The following is a 10000-nucleotide window of genomic DNA, read 5'->3' on the forward strand; positions in this document are numbered from 1 at the left end:
TCCTCCTCCTCCTTCATGCATTTCCCAACCGTAGTAGGGATGGAGACCCTTTATCAAGGAGGTAGTTCTCTTCGCTTCGGTTAGGTTAAACTAGGTCATGTTAAGTTAAACTAGGTCAGCCAAACGACGTGTGTGATCTCATGCTGCACTGCAGTTTTGTTTAAACATACGACATATGTTAGCATGTATTACAGATATACAATAGTGACATGGAGAAACTGGATGAAGAAGGCACAGGTCAGTCTGTGTTTTATTCCTAAAAAATACAAATAATAAATAAAAGTTGTACCTAAACCCGTGTCTTCTTTACACAGCTTCTACAAATTGTCTTCATCTCAACAAATACAATAATATTACGTAAGATATAAGGGGTTCAGGTATGCATGTCACAGTGTCTCCATAATTACAATAATCTTATATCAGATATAGGGAAATTATACATATGAAAGTCTCAATAAATATGATACTGTTATGTTAGGTATAGGAAATTACGACTGCTGGTAATTCATGTGATTATCATATCATTTGGCAACTCGTGCTGGGCACCCAAAGGATCAGTGAGTTGGTGCGGTAGTGACGCCTGGACTCTTCCACTAAGGGAAATAATAAAGGATTTTATGATAATACTTATCAATCAAACCCGTTATTCTTTTTCTTGAAAAAGTTTATATACATATCTGCACACACACGCGCGCACGCACGCACACACACACACACACACACACACACACACACACACACACACACACATTTTATTTAGCTTTGGTAACATGCAGTATCGAAAAAGCGGAACCTTCTTGCTCAAATTCTTTGCTACGATGAAGAGCTGGTTAGGTTTTATTCTGTCTAAAGGTACATGGATTCATGGCAGCGAGGGAATTAATGCTTTGAATGTCACAGTTGACTTGTTAATCTTATTCTTAATGCTGTCAGTCGATTTAATTCACTTGAAAAAAAACTTCCGTCAGTCCAGAAAATAAGGAAAAAAATCCTTTTTACAGAAAGGCCGACTTTCATGATTTTTTTTCATAGGGTCTGTCCTTTGATGAGGTCCTCATATGTGGCGTGTGGGACTTTGAGCAACACCTGGTCACTGCCATTGCTTTCGACTTCATGTGACGTGACATTTACACTCTTATGTCACCCCCTCAACGCGAGGGTCAACGAAAACCCTCAATTAGCGTTGTCGGTCATTAAGTTCAGCTCATTCGGCGCGGCAACGGGTTCTGTCTTTGTTGCGGCCAAGAACATTTTCTTTCCTTTTTATTTATTCCTTCCTTCGTTTGCTTACTTGCTTGCTTATTCATTCATTTACTTATTTTTTTTTCTTTATTCATTGATTTTATTGATTCATTCAGTTATCCATTTCCTTATTTATTCATGTTTGTTTTATTTACTTATTTATATATTTATGTAGCTGTTTATCATTTCATCTATGTATTCACTAGTTATGTTCTTTTTATATTTTGCAGCTTAGGAAGCGAGGTGCGGTCTGAAGGGAGGTTTGTGAGGCATCCCTTTTAGACAGGAGGACATTCCCTCAGTGGATTCAGATCGCCTGAAGTACATCTATGAGTTGAAGTGGTCATGGACTCGTCCTTATGACTTTGTATGAGTTCATGTCTGAAAGAAAAATTGATGTGGGTTGTGGAAATCAGTTCTATAAACCTTAAAAACCTGTCTTTGTTTTGTTTTTTCCCCATCTCGCCAATCCTTATTTTGATTAACTTTTAAGATTCTTTTTCTGAATATTGTCACAGGATGTCAACTTTTCCTTGGTTTATGGGCTACTCCTCCAAAAAGTTGAATAGTAATTTGATTGCAACTTTTTTGAGATATTTTGCAGACACAGAACGGGACCCGGAGGGCGATTCCCAATGAATATCTGCAAATCGGAGTTTACCGAGCGCGGGTAAACATTTCTTAGCATAAAAATCTCCATCAAAGGAAAATGAGAGGGGGCGAAAGTAAATGCACGACTGGAACAGGAAGTATGATTCTTGTCTAGTTTCTACAGGAAAAAAAAAGTGTGCAAAACTAGTCAAAAATTAAAGCTCGTTTCCATCTTATACATTTATCTTCTTCATCTCTTGTTCAACTCTTCAGAATGTCACTACGATTTCAAAAGAAAGTTAAATTTGAGTACGCTTTCCATGACCTCTCCGGTTAAGATCATGTGACCAACCAAACCAATATTGACTGTAGCGTGTACATCCTAATCTTACAGCAGACACCTTTACTCTGTTTCAGCAAGTCTAAATTATCAGGGTATAATACATAAGTGTCACACGGAAGCTGGTTGGCTGGAGGCTATGGAAGAGAAGGATTATTCCAACAAATGGTGACACTGCCTCATTTCATATCCTACATTGTGACGTCATGTCGTCGGAATGTTGCCATTGGTGCAATACGCCTTCACGCGCCCAACCACCAGCCAATCAAGTGTCTTGATACAAATCACTTTACATTGGACTACAGTGGAGGAGTGTGGCCGTAAGAAAACATTCGCTCCATAATCACATCTGAAGGTTAAAAAAAAAATAAATACAATTTTAGGTAAATGAGTAAGCAATTAAGTGCAAGTTTAGGGGCATTACAGAGTACCATTTTGGTGTTCATCTATCTAGATCCTAACACTTGCATCTGTACAGCCTGCGAGAAGCTAAACAGGAAGTTGACGACACTGGACGTCCTTTGCAAAGCTGGCGAGACCTTCCACCAGCGCAGCTTCATTTCCGAAGACGGGAAATCCGATCCTGAGACCTAAGGTCTCCTTCCTCCTTTGGTGCGGCCAGGAAGCCCTCCATCAGGCAGGCTCCTCCTCCTCCTCCTCCCTCTCCTCCTCCTCCCCCTCCTCCTCCTCCTCCTCCTCCTTCATGCATTACCCAACCGTAGTAGGGATGGAGACCCTTTATCAAGGAGGTAGTTCTCTTCGCTTCGGTTAGGTTAAACTAGGTCATGTTAGGTTAAACTAGGTCATGTTAGGTTAAACTAGGTCAGGTTAGGTTTGGTTTGATCAAATTGCATTAGTTTAAGATAGCATTTCACGAAAAATAAAATATATATATCTAAACCCGAATATTAAGCCCAATGCTTAGGTAATGCGGTGATAATCATTGGTTAGATTAGGTTCAGGTATTAGATATGCACCAGACACGCCTACCTAGTGCAAAATTACACGAAGAATAAATTGAGCCAGTTGGTGTTTCTAGACACTTATGAGATAACAATAATAAACAATTATGCTTGAGAAGGGGGCCGACGAATCGCTAGCTCCTACTAAAGTCGGAGAATATGTATCCCCCCGCGTCCTGCCCCCTCCCTCCCTCTTCAGTGGGAGAGGTGGACGGCATGTCCCGGTTCAAAGCTGACTGGCTATGTGGCTGGGGGAAGGACGCAGAGACAAAAGAGAAATCGGAAGGGAGGGAGAGAGATAGGTAAATAGAGAGAGGTAGGTAAATTGAGAGAGAATGAGAGAAAATGTAAGAGAGAATGAGAGAGAGAGAGAGAGAGAGAGAGAGAGAGAGAGAGAGAGAGAGAGAGAGAGAGAGAGAGAGAGAGAGAGAGAGAGAGAGAGAGAGAGAGGGAGGAAAGGAGGGGGGCAGTGGGGAAACAATGGAAACGGAGGGAATGAAAAAAATAAAGAAATAAAACGGGAAAGGACAATAGGCGAGGGACAGAATTACTGAAGAAAGAGATTATGTATAAGAACCGGATTTGAGGATCCAGTCAGTAAGGATATCATGCAAGGAAATGAAGGAGGCAAACCACAAGCTGAATAAATGAGTAAACAAAATGAATGAACTGATGTATGAATAAATAGATAATTCATAAAATAAGCACAGAAAAATGAATCAAAGTACATATAAGAAACTAAATAGAATAGAACGAAATTAAATCAACCCCCCCCAAAAAAAAAAAAAAAAGAAAGGGGAAGAAAGGAAGGGCCTGAGAAATGGGTACACGAACATACGAGAATAATAATAAAAAAAAAACAAAAACGAACCAGATCAAGAATAAAAACGGATGAAAAGGAAATATGAAAGGAAGAGAGAAAAGAAATAAGAGAAAGTATATGTGGCAAAGAACTAGAGAAGAAGGGGCAAGAAAAAATGAGAAGAAAAAAAAGAAAAAAATGAAGACAAAAGAAAAGAAACAAGAGTAGTGGAAAAAAGGAGACAATGCGAGACTAACAAAGAGAAGAAAGGAAGGGACAAAAGGGAGAGATAATTAGGGAGGACAAGGGGAAGAGAAAATGTGGACGGGTGTGGTTGGGTGTGGGTGTGGGGGTGGATGTGTCGGAGCTTGGCTGAGTAACATGAGTCCAGGAGAAGTCCGAAGAGTGCAAAGGACAGCGAAGAAACCTCCCGAGGGAATTGAGACCGAGAAGAACTAACAAAGGCAATGGTAACAAAGAAGGGAAAAAAGGAAGATAGGGTTACAGTAAAGAACGACAATGAATAGGTTTGAGAACGGAAGCTTCAAGATAAAAGACGAAGTTAAATGTAAGAAAGAGCAAGAAGAGAGTGGTGAAGATGCAAATAAGCGTACACGAAACGAGTTGTGAGGAGGAAGAGGGGATGGAAGAGGAGTAGGAGGAGGAGGAGGAAGAAGGGGGCGAAGGGGAGGAATAGAAGTAGGAGGAGGAGGGGGAGGAAGAGGAGGAGGAGTAAGAGGGGGAGGAGGAGGAAGAGGAGGAGGAGGAAGAGGTGGTGGAAGAGTAGGAGGAGGAGGAATAAGAAGGGGAGGCGGAAGAGGTGGAGGACTTGGAAGAGTAGGACGCAGATTAGGGAGGAGAAGGAGGAGGGTAGAAATAGGAGGAGAAGTAAGAAGGGGAGGAGGAAGAGGTGGAGACCTAGGAGGAGGACTAGGAGGAGGGTAAGAATAGGAGGAAGATAAGATGAAGAGGAGAAGGAAGAGAGGAAGGAGGAGAGAGAGGAAAAGGAGGAAGAGTGCGTGAAGGAGAAGGAAGAGAAGGAGGAACAAAAGAAGGTGGTGGTGATTATAATTTGTTTATGGCGTGGGTTCTCCTCTTTGATGTGTCGTTCGTTCTGCTCTTTTTGGCCACAACGGCGTCGAAGGCGAAAGAAACGACGACGAAGATGGCGACAACAGGGGCTATGACAACCATGACTATGACAACGATGATGATGATGATGATGATTCTCAACGACAAAAACGTCGACGATGACGTGGGTGACGGTTAAGACGACGACAACAACGACGACGACGACAACAATGATATTAATAATAATTGTTGCTTCGAGAGTGTCGTTCAGTGGAAAACCCACGGCCCCATAGCGTCTGGCACCGGTCCTCATGACCTCCCACAGAACTCTCTGTGATGAAACTTTGGACTGTTGTTTGTGTTGTATTGGTGTGGGGCGGTTTCTGTGTCATCGGTTGAAAATAGTAGGAGGGTAGAAGTTGTTCACTGTCAGGATCTTTGTGTATGAAAGAATATGACAAATACTGTTGAAGTTGATAGAGAGGGAGAGAGATCGTGGACTTAGTTCGGAGACCGAATGTCAGCCCCTCAGTAGGGGATGACAGACTTTGAAAAGTTGACAGAATTTGAAAATGGGCAGCTTTGATGCCCATTTTGTAGGACCACCATATGCAGGTACCTGTCATTAGTTCCCGACATAATTATTAACAACAGCAACAACAACAAAAACATCAACATCATCAACAATAACAACAACAACAGCAATGACTACAACGACGAAGAGCAATGGAGAGAGTAGGAGGAAAAGAAAGAGAAGACATGAGATCAGAAGGATAAAAAGGCAAAGAAATTTTTAAAGAAAGCACCGGTCGAACCCAAGATAATACCCCTATTGGTCGCTGGATGATAAAAAAAAAAAAAAAAAAATAAAAAAAAAAAAATCTCATCAGAGAAGGGTGTGATTACAGCTTCAAGATAATACTTTCACTGGTCACTTCATTATTACAAATTAAAATACAGACGAATAAGAAATAAATAAAAATGAAATAATTCGAATTTTGTTTACATCAGTGAAGGGCGAGTGACTGCGGTTTCATCCCTGGAGGGACATTTGGGCTCGAATTTTCGGACTTCTCCTTTTTTTCTTCAAGAGGGTTCGGTCCTCAAGTCACCTTCAAGAAATAAAAAATGGTTTTGATGCATGAAGAACCCTAGTGTAGTAGCGCTCTTAGGAGCCACGATGGCAATCAAATGAACTATTAGAGCGTTTGTGCACGGGGCTCTCTGGATATTGAAACCCAGAGGGGGAGTGTTTGACCCCTTCCGTACTGGTTGGCGTTTTTCCTTTCATTCTGATCATTGTACATACTATCTTGTTCAGCTTCGAGACACTCCCTCGGTAGTCAAAGGGTTACAGGCTACAGCCTATACATATATACATGCCCCCCCCCCACATATATATATATATATATATATATATATATATATATATATATATACATACAGACAGATATATATATATATATATATATATATATATATGTATATATATATATATATCTGTATATATATATGTACATATATATATATATATATATATATATATGTATGTATTTATGTATGTATATTCATCTTTGAAATACAACGTAAAGAATTTTCTCTAGTCCTCTGCACTGTCAGTCTGCGATCCGTACGATGCTACCTGTTTCTACCTGGTTTCTTTTATGGATGAAGACTGCGCTCCGTAGAACACCCATGCTCATTTTTTTTTTATCAGTAAACACGCCTCGATGCAGTGAAGAGCCCTCCCCCCCCCAACTCCCCTCTTCTGCGCCCATCATACGCAGGCGTTTCATTCTCTCTTATTGCAGCACTGATTCTAAATTGTCTTCCGTGTTGTAAAATGTCAAGAACATCTGCGGGCTGACGTATGTTTTTTTTTTTTTTTGTAACCTGGGTGTATGCAGCGGCATGGGGAAGAGAGATAGCGGGTAGGTAGGAGAAAGAAAGGGAAGGAGAGAGAGACAGAGATGCAAAGACAGAGATAGATAGATAGAGAGGGGTGGGAGGTGAGAGAGAGGGAGTGATGAAGAGAGGAAGAAAGAAGAAGAAGAAAAAAGAGAGATATTAAAAGGGGGGTGAGGGAGCTAGAGAGAGAGCAGAAGGGAAAGAGAAAAGTAGGAAAAGAGAAAAGGAGGAAGTGAAGGAAGGGGGAAGGAGATAGAGAGAAAGAACAAAAAAGAGTAAAAAAAAGAAGGAATGAGGGAAAGGGAAAGAAAGGGAAAAGAGCTCAGGGGAAAAGAGGGGAGACAGGGAGAGAGAGGAAGAGAGAGGGAGAGAAGGGGACTGAGAAAGGGTAGAGAGAGGGAGAAAGAGGAAGAGAGAGGGAGAGAAGGAGACAGAGGGGAGAATGGGGAGAGATAGAGAGGGAGAGGAAAAAGAGAGAGAGGAAAGAGGGGAGAAAGGGGAGAGAGGGAGACGGGGTGGAAAGTAAGGGAGGAGAAAAAAGGGAAGAAGGATGAAAGAGGAAAGAGAAGAAAGAGAGAGAGAGAGAAAGAGAGAGAGAGAGAGAGAGAGAGAGAGAGAGAGAGAGAGAGAGAGAGAGAGAGAGAGAGAGAGAGAGAGAGAGAGAGAGAGAGAGAGAGAGAGAGAGAGAGAGAGAGAGAGAGAAAGAGAGAGAGATAGAGAAGGGCGGAGAGGAAAAGGGTTGTTGAGATTGTTCTTACGGTGCAGCAAGGAGATAGTGGGTGGGGGTAGGGGAGGGGGGGTGGTTCATACGTATTGCCGAGTTACAAATAAGATGTCGAATGGGAGCGATGAATTAGAGGCTCGTTATTGCCACGCAGCTGACGTCATAGATTCTGGTGTTCGACTCAAACTCGTAAACACTTGGGAAATGTGTCGTGTTTTGACGCGAGAAAAAGCGACGTTCGAGCCTAAATGCAATACAATGGGAGGACAAATCTTATTTCTAGAACGAGCTGCTAAGGCGGTGAGAATACAGACTACAATTCAAAGAATAATGAAAAAAAAAATGGGAGTAAAATAGAAAGAAATATATAAATTCACATTTACATATGAAAAAGTGTATTTCTATAGACACAGTCACTCTCCGTGGGTGTTGGTTCCAAGCGAGGCATCGGCCGTAACTTGTTCTTTTACTCTCAGCTATGTTGTGTCGTTAGTAGAGATGTTCACAGTAAAGTGAGTTATCTCCGAATGGTTAGTTCGCTCCAGACTGTCGCAATTCAGAATGGAGAGCCCTTACCTTCATGTGTGTGTCGGGTGAGGGGGGGTTGAGGGGTGAGGGTGAGGTGTGGGTGAGGGGGTTGAGGGGGGTCTCAGGTGTGACTCGAAGGTCGAGCGTGTTTTTCTCTTCAGCCATATGGGCCTGGTCTGACCTGACCTAACCCCTCCTGTGTGGAGACGCAGAAAGTTTTAGCGTATGGACTGGGTGTGCATGCGGTATGAAGGTGTTGAGATGTGAGTGTGTTTGTATGTGTATATGTGTGTGTAAGGTCTATGATGAGCCCGACAGGTTGCAAACATACGTATTAATTACGTGTGAAGCCTTGTTCTCACTGGAGATTCGAACTCTGGTCACTTTTGCATGAAGCGAGGACGGTACCCCTGAGCCACGTAAGTCTCAACTCTTACTGCCAGAGCGACGGGCCCGTCATTGAAGAATAGGTTTTGGCGACGTTACAGTTAATAAGCCATAAGCTTGAAATCTTCCTCAGCCAGAATGTCGACATCACGTCAGAAGAGGAAACCCCGGCCGGGCCGCGGTGCTGAGCAATATACAGTTCAAACAGTGTCCTCAGTGAGTCAAACATTCATAACCCCGCGGCTCGGGCTTCATTCACCCCATCAACGTCCAAGTCCGCCTCAGGTAAACTCAATTAGTGCTTCTCGGGCTTCAAAATCCGTTTTATCTTGAATTTGCATTCCCGTCAAAGCCACGGACGTTTTCTTTCTATTTTTGTATGCCGCGTTTTGGGGAAAGGGCATGTTATGTCTTTGTACACCTCCGACAATTTGCATTTCAGATTGTCGGGCTGAAATTCTTATATTCTGAACACTGAATAATTTTCGAATCGTTTTGTCGCCGAGAGCTTGAGGCCATTCGCAAATCGCGCCGCGCAGAATCGTTTTCGAACGGATCAAATGAAAATAATATTAAACACAAATGCAGATGCGTACGAGTGCACGCACATACAGTATAAGCGCAAAGGAGAATTAAACACACATGCATACACAACAAGTACTTGCACATACATGCGCGTGTAAATATATAGGCACGCACGCACACACACACACACACACACACACACACACACACACACACACACACACACACACACACACAGAGAAACACACACACACACACACACACACACACACACACACACACACACACACACACACACACACACACACACACACACACACACACACACACACATAAGAACATCAGAACATAAGAATGAAGGAGACTGCAAGAGACCATAAGGCCTACACTAGGCAGCTCCGTATCCATCACCACCTGTCATCCCCATCCAAAAAGTTTTCTAATCGTTTCTTAAAACAACTGATAGTTTCAGCGCTTACTACATGGTTACTAAGTTTATTCACACACACACACACACACACACACACACACACACACACACACACACACACACACACACACACACACACACACACACACACACACACACACACACACACACACACACACACACACACACACACACACAACCATTTACGCATATCTAAAGCAGAAGTCAAACACTACAGGAAAAATAGAAGAGGTGATAGGACCCTGGGGAACTTTATGGAAGTGGAAAAGTAGTGACCGTCTACAAAAGCAGCTATGAATCAGAAGATATACTATAGTAAGTGAGAAAACATAAGAGGACATATACCTTCCCCATATCCTTTTGTGTAACCTTATGTATGGAAATATATCTTAATTTGATTGTTTAACTTTGCTTTCAGATATTTCGGTTAACGACACATTTTGTAGTAGGACGTGAAGATGTTCTTCTG

At 42.2% G+C, this 10000-nt stretch overlaps 1 protein-coding gene across 2 annotated transcripts in view; it reads right to left on the minus strand.

The window, feature by feature from the left end:
* The window catches only part of Syt7 (Synaptotagmin 7), a 100434-nt gene that overhangs the window by 21017 nt on the left and 69417 nt on the right, over positions 1-10000 (minus strand). The window lies entirely within an intron of this gene.

The sequence above is a fragment of the Oratosquilla oratoria genome, chromosome 2, assembly GCF_046742065.1.
Source record: "Oratosquilla oratoria isolate Oo_2021 chromosome 2, ASM4674206v1, whole genome shotgun sequence".
NCBI lineage: Eukaryota > Metazoa > Arthropoda > Malacostraca > Stomatopoda > Squillidae > Oratosquilla > Oratosquilla oratoria.